Source organism: Petaurus breviceps, unplaced genomic scaffold (assembly GCF_028583685.1).
Source record: "Petaurus breviceps papuanus isolate PSGF00001 unplaced genomic scaffold, PetGlider_PUasm1.0 90919, whole genome shotgun sequence".
Taxonomy (NCBI): Eukaryota; Metazoa; Chordata; class Mammalia; order Diprotodontia; family Petauridae; genus Petaurus; species Petaurus breviceps.
The window spans coordinates 198674-220950 of record NW_027187378.1 but is presented as its reverse complement, the minus strand read 5'-3'; the positions used below and the strand labels follow the sequence as shown (position 1 = coordinate 220950).

The 22277-nt window shown below is 37.6% G+C and overlaps 1 protein-coding gene and 1 pseudogene across 2 annotated transcripts in view; one reads left to right on the top strand and one right to left on the bottom strand.

Moving 5' to 3' along the window:
• Positions 1 to 22277, top strand: part of PAK5 (p21 (RAC1) activated kinase 5) — a 395791-nt gene that overhangs the window by 200169 nt on the left and 173345 nt on the right. The gene's annotated exons all lie outside the window — the stretch shown is intronic.
• On the bottom strand, positions 15799 to 16432 carry LOC138152164 (high mobility group protein B3 pseudogene; annotated as a pseudogene).

Genomic DNA, 22277 nt, shown 5'->3' with positions numbered 1-22277 from the left:
AATCCAGGTTATTTTAAGGGTGAGATATCCCTACACATGATTGTAAGTTGTAGGAATTATTCATATAGATAGGGAGAGAGGGAAAATGAGAGCAGTAAGGACCAATGGGGCAAACAAGTAGGGGAGAGAAATGGAAGTAGACAGGAAGAAAAGTTTGGCCTTGGCAAAGACAAAGGTCACCTCTTTCTCAGAGATAGGAATCATTGGGTGATCCTAGATCACCCTGTTCCCCACTCCTGTGCTAGATGGATGGGTGCAGATGTAGAAAGATTTTAAAATATGGCAGGGTAGGGTATGGAAAGATGAAAGTGGTAATTTTGTTTTCTCAGTGCAGTCCTAAGGAGGTGGAGAAGCAAAGAGGTGGATGGGGCATTATAGACATGAATAGATTAGAGGTTTGGAGCAGCTGCTGAGGGAAGTTGGCTATCAAGAAGTCAAAGAAGAAACTGACGTAATGGAAGGACTCAAACCAGTGAAATTACAGCTTCTTAGCCTATTGAACCCTAATCCATTTCATAATGAAATCTTCATTCATTTCAAGAAAATTTATTAAGAGTCTACTATGTCTCTGAAATTATTCAGGCATTCCAAGCAACCTAATTAGTCACTTAATGTTTGCAATAGTATTTTCTTCTGCAGCCCTTAGTGAATGATGCAAAATCTCCTGGACATTTATTTAGATAGTAGTTCCTTTGGAATCCTGTTAGTTATGTCTAAGGAACCCCGTGGATGCAGCACCCCAAGATCAAAAGAACAAGTCATACAAAGCCACAATGAAAGTGTCATAACAAACACATCCACATTACAGTGATTTAATGCACTTGTCAAACCAATATCTCAATTTCCTCATGTGTAAAATGAAAGGGCTTTGGAGTAAGTGGTCTCTCCTCAATGGTCGCTTCCTACCCCAGCTCTTGTACCCTAATTTCAGAAAGAGTTCGTGTAGGTTCAGCAAGATGTCAGCTTACTTTATTGGTGAGAACACAGTGCTAATGACAATCTACAAAAGCATAATCTGTTCTTTGTGTTTACACTGCCAAGGTTATGGGATCAGTGCCTGTGTAAGCCAGTTAGCTTTACTCTGTTATGTGGCCACAGACTGCAGCCCTTAGCTGGTTGGTCACAATGGGGGATTGAATGAGAAAGTATGGATGATTCAGCAGAAATGTATCCCTACTACGGAAAAAAAAAAAGACAACAAAGAAAAAAAAACTTATACCCCATTGAGGTGGAAGTTACCAAGGTCATGTTTATCTATCAGTGACAATACATTCCTTCCCTAAAGTTCTGCTCTGTTTCCTCACCATGGCATGTGCATGAACTTGTGGGTTTGGGTGTATTCATGTATTTTAAGAACAAAGGGAAGGAAAATTAGATTTTCTTTTTATTTCTTTTTTAGTATTTTATTTTTCCCTAGTTACATATAAAAACAATTTTAACATTCTTTTTTTTTAATTTTGAGTTCCAGATTCTTTCCCTTCCTCCTTACCCACCCCACTTTATTGAGAAGGCAAGCAATTTAATATAGGTTATGCATGTGTAGTCATGCAAAACATATCCATGATAGTCATGTTATGAAAGAAAACATAGACCTCCCCCCAAAAAAACCTCAAGAAAAATAAAGTTTAAAAAAAGTATGCTTTAATCTGTATTTAGATACCATCAGTTCTTTCTCTGGGGATGTAGCATTTCTTATCCTAAGTCCTTCAGAGCTATCTTAGATAATTGTATTGCTAAGAATAGCTAAGTCATTCTCAGCTGATCATCTTACAATATTACTATTACTTTGTACATAATACATTTGACTTTGTATTAGCCAATGCAAGTCTTTCTAGGTTTCTCTGAGAACATCCTGCTCATCATTTCTTTTACTACATATTCCATCATAATCACATTCCACAGCTTGTTCAGCAATTTCCCCAAATGATTTTCATCTTCTCAATTTCTAATTATTTGCCTCTAGAAAAGAGCTACTAAAAATATTTTGTACCTATAGGGCTTTACCTTTTTGTTTTTTTATCTCTTTTGGGATATAGACCTAACAACAATCTTTCTAGGACAAATTTACATGTTTTTATAGTCATTTGGACATGGTTGCCAGTTGCTCTAGAGAATGGTTGATTCATTTCACAACTTCACCACCAGTACATTAATGTCTCCTTTTTCCAATATCCCCTCTAACACTTGTCATTTACCTATTATGTCCTATTAGCCAATTTAATAGATATGAGGTAGTACTTCAGAATTGTTTCAATTTGCAATCTCCAATAAGCAGTGTTAGAGTATTTTTTCATATGGCTGTAGATAGCTTTAATTACATCGTCTCAAAACTGATTCTATCTTTTGATCATCAATTGGAGAATGGATTTTTTTAAAATAAATTTGTCTCAGTTTTCTGTATGTTTGAGAAATGAGGCCTTTATCAGAGAAACATGCTTCAATAATTTCTTCATAATTATGGCTAACTATATTTCCCTCCATCCTATTCCACCCTCTTTACTCTATTCTTTCTCCCTTCACCCTGCCACTCCTCAAAAGTGCTTTGCTTCTAACCATCCCCTCACCCAAACTACCCTCCCTTCTATCACCACCCCCCCCCTTCTCTTATCCCTTTCCTCTCCTAATTTCCTGTAGGGTAAGATAGATGTCTATACCCAATTGAGTGTGTCTGTTTTTACCTCTTTAAGCCAATTCTAATGAGAGTTAAGTTCACTTCCCCTCATCTCCTCCCTCTTCTCCTCCACTGTAAAAAGCTTTTTCTTGCCTCTTTTAAAGGAGATAATATACCCCCATTCTACCTCTCTCTCTTTCTCCCAGTACTTCCCTCTTTTACCCCTTAATTTTATTTTAGATATTATTTAGATATTGTCATATTCAACTGACCCCTGTGCACTCTATCTATGTATATTTCTAACTACCTTAATAATGAGAAAAGTCCTATGAGTTACAAGAAAAATTTGAGTTTCTATTGAAATTGTGCTGGGGATGGGGACCTTTAGCTTGTAACTATCATAAAGACATTCTCAGAAGGAAGGGGGATAGCTAGACCTCAGAAGTGTCTCTTATGCTTTTCCTTTATAATCCAACAGACTTATATTTCTGGGCGCTGATCTCTCACTTGACAACTGTCACCAGTGCTATTCTGTCCCCTTGGATTACCTAGGTTGTGTTGTCCTGGTCCATACATGTTCTCAGACAAACTTGGACTAAAACAAAGAATTCCCTAGGCAAGTACCAATTTATTAAGAAGGTACACGTTTAATAGTAGTGTGACAAAATAAATATTATAAATTGGTATATACTATAAGTCCTATAACTTTTTGCATCTTCAAAAAGTATATTAATATGGAATGCATCATTTGTTCAATATCATTTGTTGGTAGTACGTTAGCAAAATATTGACATGTTCTGGAATTTTTCATCATGAAACATCACATATCATATTGACTTATTAAGGAAATCTTTGATGAACAGTCTTCCCACCCCTCCCCCCATATCTAGCTTTATTGGAGCCTCTAAGAGATTTTTAAGGGAGTTTAAATCAGGTGAAGTATGCTTATCTCCATCTCTGTGATAAATATATTAACTTTTCATGAAATGTTATATTCAAGTTCATTTTGCATCATTCAATTTCCACTTGGAAATTTCTGCTAATCCAAAACAATTCTAGTTTTTAGTATGTCAATATATTTATCAGAATTCTTCATTATCTCAATTTGGACAAGTCAGGGAATAAATTGGGCAGCTAGGTGAATATAGTGCCAGGCCTGGAGTCAGGAAAACTAATCTTCTCCAAAATCTGACCTGAGACATTTGCTGTGTTACCCTTGTCAATTTGCTTAATCCTGTTTGTCTCAGTTTCTTCATGTATAAAATGAACAGGAGAAGGAAATGGAAAACTATATTTGTATCTTTGCCAAGAAATCCCCAAGTGGTATCATGAAGGGTCAGACACAAATCAGACATCTGAACAATGACAACAAAGGGTATTAGGTGATATAGTGGATAGAGCATCAAATCTGGAGTCAGGAAGACCTGAGGATTGAATCTGGCTATGCCATTTGTCAGCTATGGTATCCTGAGCAATTCACTTAACCTTGTTTGCCTCAGTTCCTCTTCTGGAAAATGAGCTGGAGAAGGAAATGACAAAGTACTTCATTATCTTTGTCAAAACAACAACAACAACAAAAAAAGACACAAAACCACAAATGGGGTCATGAAGAGTTGCACAGCACTTAAACAACTGAAATGGAGTAAAAATTTCCTAAAACCTTTTTTTTACTTGAATATCTTACAGTTTGATGAAGATGCACAGGTGTTATAGCATCACCTGAACTGCTTTGCACAATGGTTTCAGTATAGTTTTGAATAAAAAAGTGAATTTCAGTTGTGAAAATGGCATTTGTGTTGTTTAACCCATGACAAGTGTTTTATCTTCACAGCAAGAGTTAACAACTGTGATTACTGATATGCTTGCTGTTCTTTAAATTTCAAGAAGCCTATGTCATTCTCTGAAGGAATCAGAATAACCCATCCAGCTGCCAGGTCCCTTAGAAGGTCTTTGTTTTTTTTTTTTCTCTGAGAATTAATCAAGTCAAATCAACAAGCATTTATTAAGTGCCTAATATGTGACAGAAAATGCAATATATGTGGGAGATATAAGGAAAGACAAAAATAATCCCTCCCTTAAAGGAGATCACAATCTAATGGGTGAGACAATCAGCAAGTAACTACATAAAAACAAGATATATATGGGGCAAATTGGAGGAAATCTCAAAAGGAAGGTACTACCGTGTTTCCCCGATAATAAGACCTATCCCGAAAATAAGCCCTCCCCTTACTGTGTAAGATTCCTCTAAAATAAGCCCTCCCCCGAAAATAAGCCCTATTGAGATTGCTACTGTAGTGAAGGTGATCCCCTGTGCTACACGCTACATTACGGTACCCTCTGTATGCACCGTCCCCCCCCCCCCCGTGAAATGCACGCCGCACTCCGAGCTGCATCCAATCAGAGCTGCAGCAGTGAGCACGTCATCCTGTTCTTCCCCAGTGATTTGCTTGCTGGCGCCATTGAGAGCAGTGCCGCAGAGGAGAGCTGAGGCAGGACAACATAAGCCCTCCCCTGAAAATAAGCCCTCTGGTGTTTTTCTTTCCAAAAAAAATAAGACAGTGTCTTATTATTGGGGAGACACAGTAGTATTAAGGAGGACAATCAAAGCTTTGAACTGAAAATGGGATTTTAGCTGAACTTGAAGGAAGCCAAGGAAACCCAGAGGTGCAATAGGGGAAAGAGAGCATTCCAGGAATGGAGGATAGATAGAATTAAAATGATTTCTTTGAGGAAAAGCAAGGAGTCCAGTATTACTGGATTACAAAGTATGTGGTGGGGAGTAAGGTGTAACAAGACTGAAAAGATAGTAAGGAGCCATGTTATGAAGGACTTTAAAAGACAAACATAGGAGTCTGCATTTGATCCTGCAGGAAATAGGAAGCCACTGCAGTTTATTCAATAAGAAAATGTTACAGTTATACCTGTAGTTTAGAAAAATTACTTTGATAGCTGAATGAAAGATAAACTAGAGTGGGGAGTTATTTAAGGCATAGAGGTTAACCAGAATGCCATTGCAACAGTCCTGTTGTGAGATGATGACCTGTAAGAGCATCAGTGAAGAAAAGGAGGCACATAAAAGAAATGTTGCGAAAGTAGAATCAACAGAAATTGGCAACAGATTGGATATGTGTGGTGAGAGAAAAAGAAGCTGAGGTATAGTATGGGTGCCCTCAACTAACACAGGACAGAGGGTTTTTTTTGGGGGGGGGTGATAGTGAGTTCAGTTTTGGACATATTGAGTTTATGATGACCATGGGACATCTTTTTTTGAGATGTCTAATAATCAGTTGGAAATGGAAGATTAGAGAGTAAGGAGAGAGGCTGGATAAATAGATCTGAGAGTCAACTTCTTGAAGATGATAATTTAATTCATGGGAGCTGATGAGATCACCAAGCAAAACAGTATAGATGGAGAAGAGAGAAGAGCCTCCACTAGAGCCTTAAGGAATGCTCATGAGTAGTGGGCAAGATCTGGATGAAAATCTAGCAAAGGTGGAATGACAATAGGTAGTCAGACAAGTAGGAGAGGCCTAAAGAGAAGAGGGTATTAAGGAGAAGAGGGTGATCAGCAATGCCAAAGACCGCAGAGAGATCAAAAAGGAAAATGACTGAAAAAGACCATTCAGTTTGAAAATTAAGAGATCATTGGCCACTTGGGAGAGAATGTTTTCAGTTGAATGTTGAGATTGGAAGTTAGACTACCTTTAGGAGGCTAGAAAGGAAGAAATGTGCAGATTTTAGATGTCCTTATCAAGTTCAGCCATGAGGGAGAAGAGAGATATAGAATGATAGTTAGTGGGGATAGATGAATGAAGTGAGGGTTTTTTGAGGGAAGGTGGAAGATGAGTGTAGACAGGCAGTAGGGAAGCAGCCAGTAGACAGCTATTGAATATTAATTAGAGAGGGAGATAATAGAGAGGGCAATCTGCTAGAGAAGGTGTGATGAAATGTGACCGCCTGTGTATATATAAATGTTTACCTTGGCAAGGAGAAGGACCACCTCTCTAAGAATGGAGACAACAGTAGGAAAATTTAATCTGAACAGTAAACAGGGAAGAAGAAGGAGTTCTGGGTGAAGGCTTTCATTTTTTTGGTGAAATAACAGGGCAAATTTCTTAGCTAAGAAGATGGAGGGAAGAACATAAGGCCTGGGAGCTTTTAGGGGGGATCAATAGATTTCGAAAAAATGTTCTGATGAGTGGAATAGTGAATCAGTTAGAAGTGTAAAAGGATTGCCTTACCACATGGAAGATCCTGTTGAGATTATGGAATATAAATTTGTAATCCACTCGGTCATCAGGGTTTCATGATTCTCTCCAGCTCCATTCAACAGCATGTGACTAGAAGCAAAAGTAATGAATTATGAGAATAATCCAATTTTGAGATTTGGTAGAGCAAGATCATCATTAAAACAAGGGGGCAAGAGACTCAGTAGAAGAGGATAATGTGTAGTTAAAATGTTTACCAAGATATCAGAATGGGGAAGGAAGGACAGGGTAGGCAGTTCAAGGTTGAGACCTGGCAAAAAAACAGAGCAGTAGAGGGATTGGAGAGCACAGTGAAGGTTTAAAAAAAAGGTTAGAGATTATAAAACAGAGGGACAGATGCAATAATAGAATATTATGATCAAATAAAGGAATTTCAAAGTTCATGAGCATTGATTTGGAATCCTTAATGGGAGATTGCAAGATGAAAGCTAGTTTGGATGGTTTGTAATTAATAGTTTGTAAGTTCTTGGTGATTTTCCTTTCTTCTTCGGTATAATTAATTTTTCATTGCAAACTTCAATGATACTTGATACACTTGACTTCCCCACATCAACAGCTACTACAGTCCTCTCTAACAGTCATTGAAGTATGCTCTTTAAGAGGGTCAACTTTTATACAGTTCCTTGGAATAAAACCCAATCTTAAAAATAAAAGAATTGAAGCCATAACAAAAGAGAGCAATAGAATATTCAAAAATGGCATGAAATCTAGCATTAACCTGACAGAGAACTAACTAAAGGTGGGGGAAACCAGCTCAATCTGGTTTAAATATGTTAAGGTCAGATTTTGAGTCAACCTTGTGTCAGCAGAAGTACAAATGTGTGACCATTATTATAAAACGAAACCCTATTAAAATTATAGTTCCAAGTAATTCTTACAACATTATAGAGTCTATCTAGCTATATAATCTTGCTGTCTAGATCACTAGCTATTTTTCTAATCTAAACCTATGAATTCATTTTTACACAGATCTCTCAGTTTGGAAGCTGCCCCCAGTTAGAGATCAATAATTCTTCTTCCTTCTGTTATCTCCAATTTATCCTGCATATGTCTTATTTATAACTTTTTTTTTAATGTTGTCTCTAAGTTCCTTGAGAGCAGAGATTATTTTTTGCCATTCTTTGCATTCCCAGCACTTATCATGGGCATCCAGGTGGTATAGGGGGTAGAGTACCAGGCCTGGAGTCAGGAAGACCTGACTTCAAAACCAGTTTCAGATACTTACTAGCTGTGTGACCCTGAGCAAGTCCCTTTAATCCTGTTTGCCTCAGTTCCTCATTTGTAAAATAAGCTGGAGAAGTAAATGGTAAACTATTCCAGTATCTTTGCCAATGAAACCCCAAATGTGGTCACAAAAAGTTGGACACAACTGAAAATGAACAAATAGCAACAAAAAGCACTTATCACAATACCTGGCACATATTAAATGCTTGTCAATTTACTAGTGTATACTGTATAAACCTAGAAAGTATAGAAGTGGCTTATTGTTTAAACTTATTTTAATCTTGGAGGAACAGTAGGAAATAAGAAGTCTAAAAGATGTCAATATAGCTTCTTTTTCATAAATAAATATTTCAATGATTGGAGTCTTAAAGGTTGGGAGAAACCACCAGTGTCTTAAATATCAGACCAAGCTGTTCAATATTTCTGTACCTTAGTTTGCAGTCTGTGAAATGGGGTCAGGGTCTTTGAACCAAGTGTTTCACTGACTATTGTTGAACAAAGTCATTTAAGATCCTGTGATAAAAATGCATTATTAATCTTATTACATAAATGCCATGAATTTAGAAACACAACGTGGTTTCTAAGTTAGGAAACCATGGCCCAGCTGAGCATTCATAAACAGACTTGTATACAATAGTGCCTGTCTTTTAGGAAGAATGAGCATTATTGGTTAGAGAACATCATTCCCAGTTTAGCATTTCTGTGCCGGTTTTCCCCCTTCCTGAGGCATCTGCTCAGATTGCCTCTTGTTTCAAAGGAAGGGCGTGAGCATGTGTTTGATTTACTTCTCTCCAAGAGGAGGAATCTATGCAGTGGAAACAGTCCTGAATTTGGAGTCAGAAGATCTCCACTCAGATCCTTTCTCTGCTACTCAGAAATCGTGAGACCCCAGGCAAGTCACTGAACAATTTGGTCCCTCAGTTCTCTGACCTGTGAAATGGGATTGGGCATGCTTACTCTTCTTTACCTCACAGAGTTGTTGTGAGGAAAAGATGTGATAAAGGTTAGATCGCTTCATGAATGTGAAATAGTATTGTGCTCTAATTGGGTTTTTCTCACATCTAAGCAATATCTTACCTCGTTGTATATTATCACAGAAGTCAGTTTTCAATTGGGTGTTCAATTTGCCCTGCTTTAACAGTAACACTGTTAAAGCTTGGTCTTGGTATGGTTTGACTTTATTAAATTATTTTTATTTCTATCTCAGATTCATCTTATGTCATCTTACTACCTCCCTCCCCCAAACCATCACCCTGGCCTTCTATGTATGTATGTATGTGTGTATGTATTTTTTTCTTCCTTCCTTCCTCTTTCTTTCTTTCTTCCTTATGCAAACAGATGACTAAGAATGCTGCTTTTGCTATATATAGATTTGCTTTTGTAAGAATTCCTTTATATCTTGAGAGAATAACTTTAATAAAGTGGACCTGAGAGTGATGATTATGAAAATGCCAACAGGTCCATATTCATAGTTTCCTTTTCTATTCCAAAAAGAATATAAGGTTTGTAGTATGGCTCTCCACATAGGTATTTTTGGAGTTTCTTTAATGTGATAATCTGGCATTTGTGGGTCAGGACTGCATGACTGTGAATATTTTTTTTTCTGACTTTAAATTCCCCTCTGTCATGTTTATGAGGCCATGGGACCAACAGTGGGCTGGAGGCTATGAGCCATTTGCTGTAAAAACAATAACCATTACTCATGCATGACTGTTGTCTTTAGTACTGGCAAGGAGAGAGGATTAAATTTGTAGATGGGATTTGGGATAGACAATAAAAGGACTCTGATTTCTTTCAAAAGATGAAACTAGGTAGGATGGGATTTAAGAGATTTTCCCCTAAATCCTATTATTTAGAGAGAGAGAGAGAGAGAGAGAGAGAGAGAGAGAGAGAGAGAGAGAGAGTTACTTAACAGTTCTCTATACTTGTTAACTCAGTCATAGGTTATTTTCATTGTTTTAGAAGTTTTAGCCACAAAAGGAAATGTTAATTCTGGAGTAGAAAGTAGAATCAAAGCTAGGGGCTGAGAGATCTGACTTGTAGTTCTGTTATCAGAAACCAGGAACAATTCATGCCATTTTTCTTTTTTTTTTTTTTTTAAGCAATCTGGGTTAAGTAACTTGCTCAAGGTTACATGGCCAGTTATTTCTGGGTGTGGTGATAAATATCTGAGCCTGGATTTGATCCACATGTCATCCTGACACTGGAGCCAGTGCTCTTACTCGCTGAGCCACCTGGCTGCCCCTAAGCAATTAGGGTTAACTAACTTGCTCAAGGTTACATGGCCAGGTGTTTCTGGGTGGGTAATAAGTGTCTGAGCCTAAATTTGATCCACATGTCATCCCGACACTGGAGCCGGTGCTCTTACTGGCTGTGCTACCTGGCCTCCTCTCATGCCATTTTTCAATGTCTGTTTACTCTCATACAAAAGAAGGTAATTATACATATAGATATTTAGAGGGTTAATGATGCGTGCTGCCATGTCTTATGGCATCATGAATGTACAGAGTTGGGTGGAGCCATAGAGATTATTTAATTGAAAACCCTAATTTTAAAAATGAGGAAACTGAGACCCAGAAGGCTTGTCAGTGAAAAGCTGCTAAAGGACAGAGCAAAAACTAGAAGTCAAGTCTCCTTTTTCCCATGCTGGAATTCTTTTAGCATCTGCCATGATTCATGGGCTTCTTTAAAAAAAAAATTATTTGTTTTTAGTTTTCAGCATTCTCTTCCATAAATTTTAAATTTTCATCCACTCCCTACTCCCTCCCTCCCCTGCAGTCTGATATATGCTCTACACATACATTCCTATTAAACACATTTTCACATTAGTCATGTTGCATAGAGGAATTATAACGAATGTGGAAACCCATGAGAAAGAAAGAAAAACAAAATAAAACAACAAAAAAAAAGAAAATAGTCTGCTTTGTTCTGCAATCCAACTCTACAGTTCTTTCTCTGGGTGTAATTGGCATTTTCCATCATGTGTCCTTTGGAATTGTTTTAGGTCCTTGCATTGCTGAGAAGGGCTAAGCCTATCAAAATTAGTCCTTGCACACTGTGGCTGTTACTATGTACAATGTTCTCCTGGTTCTGGTACAATGTTTTCCTGGTTCTGTACAGTATTCTCCTGGTTCTAGGGACTTCTCTTCAATCCTAGATTTTCATTGTTCTTCAAAACCACCAACCTCTTATTTCAGAGGAGCAGAAGTTAGAGCAGGACTTGGGAATGAATCCATGGAGACACATAGAATGCAGCAGTTTTCATCCCAAGATGACTTTAGATTGTCTTTGCATCTCAACCTTAAAAAATGCTTTAGCCCATTCTGGTTACTGGTTGCTTTATGCAAACATTCCCATCCCTCACTATTTTTCTCCCTGTCCCCTCCCTTAGTTCAGAACATTTTCCTCCTGCTCCAGTGTTACCATAGAGATGAACAACCGTTATCATTTGAGCAAGTGGGAAGTCAGGACCATGGAGAAAAGTAGAAGTTTCAAGCCCTATCTTTAAACACATTTTCCATTTAATAAAAACATAAGCAAGTTGTTCTTCCCTCCCACTCTTACCCCTTTGGGCATATATTTAGTGTAGACCCACTAGTTGTTTCTTCCATCTTTACATCTTTATAGACAGCCCAGAATAGGCCTACTGGGCTATGCTGAGTGTCTATGGATCCATTAATGCCTCATATTTTTCATATGAGAGTGCAATCTTGGCTGAGTTCAGATATAGTATTTATCAGATATTTAGAGGGGAAAAATGAACAATAAGAGTTTCCACTTGAAGGAGTCAGAAAACCCCACAGTTCTCCAGCAAACTAGGAAAATTGAGTAGCATTAATATATTAGGTAGAAAAATCCATATAAATGTGTGTATACATATGTATATATGCATGCCTATATTTTTTCTGCCCCTCTAAATTATTACCAAGTCCCAATCTAATTTTTGCTCCTACAAAACAGTAGGTTGAAGGTTTCAGTGAACAACATAAATCTAGAACTAAAAAGAAATCTATGTATCACAGCAAAGGCTAAAAATCCATATACATATATATGTGTGTATATATATATGTGTGTGTGTATGTGTGTATACATATATATATACATATATATACATATATATATATATATATACATAATATGCATGGGGGGGCTTTTTGGAGGGGGTAAGGTAGGGCAGTTGGGGTTAAGTGTCTTGCCCAAGGTCACACAGCTAGTTTTTGGTGCTGAGTGTCTGAAGCCGGAAGTGAACTCAGGTCCTTCTGACTCCAGGGCTGGTGCTCTATTCACTGTGCCACCTAGCCTCCCCTACATACACATATATGCGTATCAATATGTGTGCATGTTTATATACAAAGATATGAATTTCAGAGGATGGTCATATACAATAGAAAGTGGTAAATGGCATTACTACTTAAAGTACTTCTGCCAGAAACTTAATGTCCTTTTTGAACTATTTTAAGATGCAGAAATTAGTTATTGCCTTCTGTGAATTAACCACCACTCCCTCTTTTCTGAGCCCGCAAACTGTATTGTTTTTAATTTGATTGATCCATAGAAAACTAGCTCCTCTAATTAAAAGGTGCATTTTAGAGGGAGAATTTTTAAAGTTCAGGATTTAACAGGAGTAACTCATATGCCTTTATCATTTCAGTCATTTAGCTAAGCATAACCTATGTAAATGAATAAAATGGAATATCAGCTCCATTTTATATAGAAACTTGAAACCATGCCACATAGGGATTCAAGGAGCTCCTGATGCTTAGCTTCAAGAATGTAAAAAAAAATAGAGAAATAAATAATAGTAGCTATCAGATCTCTTAGACATTTAGCTTTGACATTATTGTCTACTCCAGAATTAACATTTCCTTTTGTGGCTAAAACTTCTAAAACAATGAAAATAACCTATGGCTGAGTTAACAATTAGACTCATACAAAAGTAAGCATGGTTTACTCTGTGATAAAGTTGTTTTTTTTCTCCCTAATTAGGGGTGTTCAAACTGAGGCTTGATGCCTGCTTGTCCTCAAGATATTGAATAATGGATTCATCCATCAGGCAAGGAACTCGATCAGATGACCTCTAGAGTGCCTTCTAATTCTAGAATTCTGAGTTATATCACCATGGAGTTATATCATAACGGCTACATAGTCATAAAATTTCAGTTATATATGCTGTTACTAACAGATTTAGAAGCTTTGCTTAGACTGTGATTTTTCTCTCTGCATTTACTCTTGAATTTATGAAACTATAGAATATTTTCATCATTATTATTAGTTGCCATTTTTTCCTCTTTATCTCTGCACATCTTATTTGAACCTCAATATGGTAGCTGTATCTCTAATAATATACCAATCACAGAGGTGATTTAATTTTAGTTCATTTCCTGTGGAATACCATGATATCCACCTGATGTTTCATGAACACAATTAGATGTGGTAAGTATTACCTCATTGACTTGAAAAACCTTGTCTGTATGGGTGGTGACCATTGCTGGAAACAGAGCCGTCTTTATTCCCAAATACATGGATTTTGCCATCGTCGCAATTTTGTTAAGCTATCAGGAAACTACCTGGAGTTGAACATCAAGTGGGCTTGAACCTTACATCATCTGAGCTAGAGATACCCTTTTTCTATTCTACAGTTCTGAATCATAGGTCTGAGGTGAGTGGATAAATTGAGTCTTTTATTATGGAGCATTAACATGGGCACTTCAAGGACCTGCTACTGCAAGATACTGAGTTTCTGTTCCGGGCCAGAGTACTGTCCTATTCTACTCCCTCAGGATTGTGGAGAATAGCCACTGGTTGTCCAGGAGATTTATTCTACTGAATTTAAGATTCTAGTATAGAGTGCCTCAATATACCACAAATTCAGTTATGTTACAAGGCTTCACATCCCACTTATACATAAAAATGTATGACATGCACACATATAAATGAGAAATGAAACAGAGAGTGGGAGAGAGAGACAGAAAATATCTTTTTAAAGTATGGAAAACCTGTAACTTTGGTGTTATCCTTGGCTTCTAATTGCCTACCTTATAATAAGGTTCTACTGTATCTTGAGAGCCTCATGTGACAGATATTCTCCAAATTCATCTGGAAAGAGCTTCACAGTGGTGTGGCTTAAAGTCAAGGGTGTCAAAATAAAAGAAGCTAATTACTATTATTGTTGCTGTTATTATTAGACCTCTTGACTTTGCCTGATTTAGGCAGATTGAGCTGAGGAACATTATCTGGGATGGGGGTGGGGGAATAAAAAGGATGAGAATTATGTTTATTTCTTATTTATAGGTAAGATATTTCAGTTCTATAGAGCTCCCATCAAGGAATGGACATACTTGAAAGTTGTTGTTGTTCAGTCATTTTTAGTTCTATCTGAATCTTTGTGACCCCATTTAAGGTTTTCTTGGCAAAGATAATGGAGTGCTTTGCCATTTCCTTCTCCAGCTCATTTTATTGATGAGAAAATGAAGACAAACAGGGCTAATTGACTTTTCCAGGGTCACACAGCTAGTAAATGTAGGAGGTCAGATTTGAACTAAAAGATGAGTTTTCCTGGCTGCAGGCTTGCATTCTGTCTACTATGCCACCATATTTGAAAGAGCTGTAGATATATTTCCTCTCTGCTCAAGGTGGTAGATTAATAAAAAATAAAGCAAAATCCAAGGCTAGAGCTGATGGGTAAAAAGAGCAGGAGTCTTAACGCAGGCTATGTCAATTTCTTTATTTTAAATATTTTGATAAATATTTCAATGTAATTGGTTTCTTTTGTAATACTATATATTTTATTTTATTAATTTATTTTTAAAAGTGTAATACTGTTTATTTTGCTTCAAAGATATTTAAGCATTCTAAAACATATAAAAAAAACCCTGAAAAGTTCAAAATTGTGGTTAAGAACAGACTTTTTTGTTTTGTTTTGTTTTTTCCTTACATCACTGCCCTGGTTTTCTGTTTGACTGATACAAGGCAGAACTCTACTGTTTCAATTTAAAACTACTGCACTTCAACAAAAAAGAAAACCAAAAATCCAAACACTTTTCTCATGCCAGCTGACTCCCATTCTACCCACCCTGTGACACCTAAGAATGGGAGCTGGGTGTTATTTCACTATATATACAGAAAGAGCTTTTAAGCTAAATGAACACCCATTACAATGTATCTTCAATTTACTGCTAGCAGTGTAGGCTTTGGGTCTCAGCACCCTAGGAAAGGCAGATAAGCCACATGCCCCCTCTAAGCCTATACTCCAAGAATCTGTCTAGGGGTGTGGGATTTTTGGTTGTTTTTACAAACTGTAGATATGTACAGTTTATAACCCAGAATTTTGTATGCAATAACCATATAGTTAAACACCACCTTACAAATTAAAAAAAAAAAAACCGCCTGAAAACATTTGCAAATGCTTTTGTTATACACCACCAACAAAAGGGCACAGAGTGAGAACATGAGAATGCCTTTTATTTTTAAAAACGTTTGGAATTATGTACAACTTTGATAAAGTTTCTGGGTGCTCCAAGATATCCATAGCCACTTCATGGAAACCAGTTACGATATCTATCTAGAAGCACTTTTGAGAAGTTAGGTGATCAGAAGCCTAATGAGGGCAATCGACACCACAAAGGAGAGGTGTTTCATTTAAAGGTGTATCCCCTACTCTATGGTATTCACATGGAGAAAGAATATGGTACAGTTTCATTCCTCCTCTTTTTCATCCTCCTCATCATTTTCCTCCTCTACTTTTTTCCTGGCAGCCTTAGCCGCACCCTTAGCCCCATCTAACTTCCTTTTCTATTTGTAATCTGCGACATCTTTCTCATATTTCTCCTTCAGTTTGGCTGCCTTATTATAAGGTTGCTTCTCATTGTCACTCAGATTGTTCCACATTTTGCCAAGCTTGTTTGCCACATCCCCAGTGGATATGCCAGGGTTTGTAGACTTGACCTTGGGACGAAATTCTGAACAGAGCAGGAAGAAGCCAGACGGTGGCCGTTTAGGTGTATTAGGATCCTTCTTTTTGCCACCCTTCGCTGGTCCAGTCTTTCATTTCTCTATCGTATCGTACCTTATCAGCTTTGGCCATCTCATCAAACTTGTATTTCCCTTTCCCCGATATAGTCTTCTGCCTCTCAGGACACTTTTTAGAAAACTCTGCAAAGTTAACAGGAACCTCTGAATTCTTCTTCTTATGCTCTTCCCAGCAAGTTTGCACAAAAAAAGGCGGAAGTAGGCATCTCGCCCTTTGGTTTCTTGGTTCACCTTTAGCCACGGTGAACTCTGTATTGTTCGCTGGTCTGAACAGCGCAGGGAACGACGCTCTGCTAAGCATTCTCCCAGCCTCTAGCTAGCTGACTTCATGAAAGCCACCTCTATTTTATGCATTTAAAAATTTGCATTTTATGCAAATTAAAAATTGTTCTAAGAAGCAGTCTGGAGGCTCTACAACATTGATGGAGGGATAGAATCTATGACAGAAAAATTTGAGAACCCTAGTGACCTAGGAAAAACACACACACATACACACACACACAGATACACACAATAGCAAACAAATACTTCAGTACCCCCTTCTCTGCCTAAGTGCTATCAGTTTCTACATTTTTCTGACCATGGGAACATCTCCACTTTAGCCACCCTACCCTTTTTGCTGAGTAAGTAAATACCTTTATGCTTTTATGGGATATCTAAGTCAGAGTAATTTCTTGGAAGACTGGACATATAGATTGTAAATTGGAAGGGACTTTAGAAGTCATCTAGACTGATCATTTTACAGATGAAGAAACTGATGATCAGAGATGTAAAGGGACTTGCTCAGGGTCACACAGATAGTAAAAAATAAAGCCAGTAATTAAACACAAGTCCTCTGACTCTAAATTTAGGTTTCTGTCTACTGTACCACTATTCTCTTTCTCTCAGCAATTCCTTAAAAAAATGAACAGAGACTCTAGCTTTAGACATTTTGACAACTCATTGCCTCCTGCCATAGACAGGGAGGGGTTAAAGTAGCTCCATTTGATCTTAAGGCAATTCAAAGAGATGATAACTTTCTTTTGGGACATCAATATCCCTGTTGCCCTTTTGGACTCTCTAGTGTTAAAATATGACCTTCAAATGAAAGAGAGATACATTAGAGAACTGTTAGTATGATCTCTCTGACCGGTATAAATAAGACATCATTAAGACTAATTGAGATTCCTAGCTGTCCAATTCTGAGTTCTTTTATATGTTTGTAAACAAGGGAAGAGACCTGCTTGTCAGGTTTGCAAATCTGACAACTTTTCCAACTGTGGTTTTTTTATGTCTTTGATCATGAATACAAAAATCACATCTCTTTACTCACCTATGAATTCTGAGTATTAGGTGACAAAATATCAACATGGGAAACATTATTTCTATTATGTAGAGAACCACAGTCAATCATAAGAAGCCTAGTAATCTTGAGTGTTTGCAAATGCTACTAGCGTTGGGGAGTTCTACTCTTGAACCTGTCCAAAGCTGGAGATAAAGAACAAATTCTTAAAGACTTGAGTATTCACAAAAGCAAAGGAGAGAGCCTAATGTAGCATCAGGAGAAGTAGGACTGGAAGCCAGAAGTTTCAGGTACAGCCCATGTTCTTCTTATTAGCTGTGTGACCTTGAGCAAATGGTTTCATTTCTTTGGACTCATTGATAAGATGAGTGAGTTCAACTGAATAATTTCGAAAGTAGATTTCTACCCAAGGACACTATGAAAAGCAAATAAATAGTGAAGAGGGTAATCAACATATGACTTAGATGAAGGTATTTTTTCAAATGATTTCTTAATCATTTATGATATGCTAAGCACTTAGAATTGCCAATATAAAAGCTAATACCTGCCTGCCCCAAGGAGCTTCTAATGAGGGAGACAACAAATATGGGAGTTAGTGGATAGGGATGGGTATTTTGGTCTGGATAGTTACATTTTATCCACACTATAAAGCTTGTGAGGTAGGGAATAAGTGCTGCAGATATTATTATGCCCATTTATAGATGAGGAAATGGAGACTCAGGTTAAGTGACTTGTCCAGGGTCATATAGCTCATGTTTGAAGTACAGTTGAACCAAGTTTCCCTGATTATAAGTCTAATGCTCTATCTAGTTTGTTACGGGATATAGAATATATATTGGTTTCTGATTCCTAGTAGGATATTATTTTGGGGAAATTTTAAATGAGATCTTTTGATATCACTGATAAAGGAGCAGCAATAGAGTAACAATTCCTTTCATGACGCTCTAAGGTTTGGAATGCAATTGTATATCTATCTCTTTTTGGCCTCACCACAACTCTGTTACATAGGTAATAGAGGTATTGTTAACCATTTAATGCAGACGAGGAAAATGAAGCTCAGAGAAGTTAAATTATTTGCTTAAGGTCACCCATCCACTAAGTGTGGAAAGTGGCATTTGAACCCAAGTCCTTTTGACTCCAAGAATCAAGACTCTAGCTCCTAAGCTAGGAGGGGAGCATGCTACTCAGCATCTTTAGGAACGTGCTGTTACTGATATTTGAGTGATTCAGTATTTGACGTCAGCTCTGTGAGGCTGGACACCAATTTTAAGAGGGAGGAATAGCTTTAAATATGAGGCACCTATATCCACAATTGTCTGTTTGCAAATGTCTTCTACATCCTGATGCTATGAGAATGAATGCTCCCTTAGAAAAGGTGATCTGTAGAAGATTCTTCTCAAAGAAAGTAGGTGAGTTGGAGTAGTTTCCAAAGAAAAGATTATGTGTTCAGGGCTCTAGAATATAAAGATCAGTTCATTTTTCATTCTGTTCATGCAATAACTGATGGAGGTGTCTTTGTCTTCTCGAAGGCTGTGCTACTGGAACAAGGCCTGGCAGGTTTCATCCAATTAGAAAGGACTTTCATACAAACCCAGTGAAGCCTAGCAAAAAGCAGTCAGGTTCTGCCCTTGGTAAGCTACAGGCAGGCTGGTGAATTGTTTTTGCCAAGGAAAAATGTCTCTGAATCTACCCAGTCCTCAAGACATACCTCAAGATTGTGGTATGCCTTGGTAGATGGAGAATCCATACTGAAGAAACTTTGTGTCATCAAAATATTGTCTTATTGCGAAACTGTTCTTATCCTAGGATCATAGACTCAGAGCTTGAAGGAGCTGCAGAGCCTAGTCCAACACTCTTCATTTTCAATTTGAAGGAACTGAGAACCCAGAGAGGTTCACTGATTTGCCCAATGTCACACAGGTAGTAGTAAGTCTCAGAGTGGTCAGTGAAACTCAAGCCTTGTGATTCCAGTTCAACTACTCTGACCACTTGTAGCAGCAAGCACCCCAAGCGTCCTCAGGGTTTGCAGCTACCACAGGTTCTTGGATCTGCTTTGTTAAAGGAAAGCAACTCAAAATGGGTTAACAAGCTTACTTTAATCAGTCAGACATATATCGTTTACCTTGTTCAGGAGAAAAGGTCAGCACCCTGAACCTCAAAGTATACAGGCATAATTATCAAGACAGAAACATCAAGTAGACAGATTTCCAAACTGTCCAACCATTACATCCATACCCAGTCAACATCTGGGTTTCCATATTCTGGGTTTTTCAAAGCCGGGGGACTCTCAACAACGGCTTCCCAGAATTCAGATCAAATCACAGAACACTTCTCAAAGTGAGTCCCAAAAACAAAGCTACACATCAGGGATTATATAGCCTTCTCCTGGCTCAGAGAATGTAACAACCTTATTGACTCACTGGCCAATCAAGAAGTATCTACTGAAAAACAAGCCTCCCCCACCCCAGGCTTCAGGTGCACATTAGCCTAGGGGCAGGGAAGATCTTTAAAATTTACATTCTTATTACACCACTGTACCATACTGCTTCACTTGGGTTATGCTTTAGTGGACCTACCACCAGCCAACCAAGACTTTGTTCACTAAGTTCTGTCTCCATTTTGCTGACTTGGCTTAATTCAGCAGTGCAAAGAGAAATCTGGTTCTTGGTAAAGTGTTACTTGTGGATATGACTAAGTTCTTTGCATTTAGAGCCAGGGTCAGCACTAGGCCAAATGTTGTATCCAGTACACTTCATATTCAGTTCATTCCTTCCGTTGTCACATCTAGAGATAGCACTCACCAGTCATGCCTAGCAAGGCTGCCTCTAAGCTGTGGTCCCACCTTTTGGATAGTTCCCTACTTTCTTTCTCCTATTCTCTTCAGGTCACAGTCTCTGTTATATAACAGTGGGTCAGATTGTTAATACATTCAATTAATCATCAAACTAATATATTTGGCAGTAACTCATTTATTTATATTTACTAAGAGCTGTTGTATTGTCAAAATTTTACCAGTGACAAAATACAAACATTCCTTCCAGTACTTTGTGGGGAGAGGAAAGAAGCTGAGCACACACTCCCCATCACCATCTTGGTTTCTGGTGAGAGTGGGCCCAGATTTGGCACAATTTCTAAGGTCCCAAATCCAAAAGTGGCATCAGGACTGAATGAGTGCTGGTCTATACCTCAGGGCAGTACTGGAAGTCACTCCTTGCTCCTCCAATGTTTGATGCTAGGCTGATTGTAATAACATATTGTTTCTTCTAGATCATGAAATCTCATAATGCTTTTAAAATGTGCATTTCACTCTGTTAAGGTTGACACTAGAACAATAAGAAATATATTCAGGAAGTCTCTTTTTACATCCCTCAAATGACACTGTATGGGTAGCTGCCTATGTCATATGTGTTTGACTAAGCCTTAGTAAGCCACACATTGAAATTCTAAATGAAAGAAGAGAGAAAATAAGGCTAAGAACTTTCCAAATATTATTTCATTTGATCCTCATGTGAACTCTGTAAGATATCTTCATTTTATAATTGAGGAAAGTGAGGCAAACGGTTAAGTGACTTGCCCAGGATCACACAGCTAGGAAGTGTCTAAGGCCATGTTTGACCTCTGGTCTTCCTAATTCCAGGCCCAGTATTCCATCCCCTATGCAACCTAACTGAATGATCTTTGGGAATTTTGCAGAAAGGATCTTATGCAAGTAGAGACTAGGAAGGGGATCCCTTCCCAATTCTCAGCTTCTCTGTCGATATGTTGTTTTATGTGTACCCAAAGGACTAAAATGAGCTGCAATGAAAGGAAATAGTTTCTTCATATCGTAACTATGAGCCTGTTCTTTAAGTACTCAAATAGACATAGTATCACCATGTTATCTTATAAGAAGTCCATTTAAAGATCTGTGATTTTGTCAACATGAGAAACCAACCCATATCACAGTCCATCCCTAGCTTAAAAGTTATGACTTAGATCATCAGGGTGGTTAGGAACCAGGTTAAAATGTAATTGGGAAATATTTAACAAAATAAAAATACAATAAAACACACATGTTAATATGTGATTTTATAAGTCATAGTGTTGCCACAGGGATCCTTATGTACTGTTTAGTATCCCCTATTTCTATTCAATTTTGACACCATCTTAGAGAGTTTCTGGAGACTTAAAGGTTAGGTGATCTGTCTATTGTCATACTGTGAGTATGTGTCAGAGGCTGGATTAGAATTCACTTCTTCCTGAATCCCAGTCCAGAAATAAATCTATTGTGTCATACTACCTCTCCATCATGGAATAATAATAATAAGTAACAATAAAAAGACCTCAACATTTCCTTAGTTTGCAATAGATTGTATGGGGTTTTATATACTTTATATTACTTGATATTACTCCAGTGCAAGGTACTGTGGCAACCTCCATTTATTTCAATGATGAAATTTTAAAAAATAAAATTGTTTATTATATTAATGGTTGCTCAGTCCAATCCCTAATGTTTTCTGCATTTGAGGGTCCTAGATTTCATAACTTTCTTTATTTTTTAAATTTTATTTTCTTTAATTTATGGAATAAAACAAGCATTTTCATAACATAGTAAAGTACAAAAAATGATTGCACATAAAACAGCAAATTCATGACTTTCCAGCTTTCATTTCAAGTCCATATCCCCCAAAACAAACAAACAAATCAACAGGCATGTATTATCTTCTGTCAGTATTAGGGCTAGGGCAGTAACAGGATGAGGTAGTCAAGGAATTAATTCAAGGATTTGGCATTGAATGATCAGAGCTGGATGTAGTAGGCAAGAAGAGTTTAAGAATCAAGAAGCCAGGCTTGCTTATATAAGTACTATAGGCCCAGGTGAAGG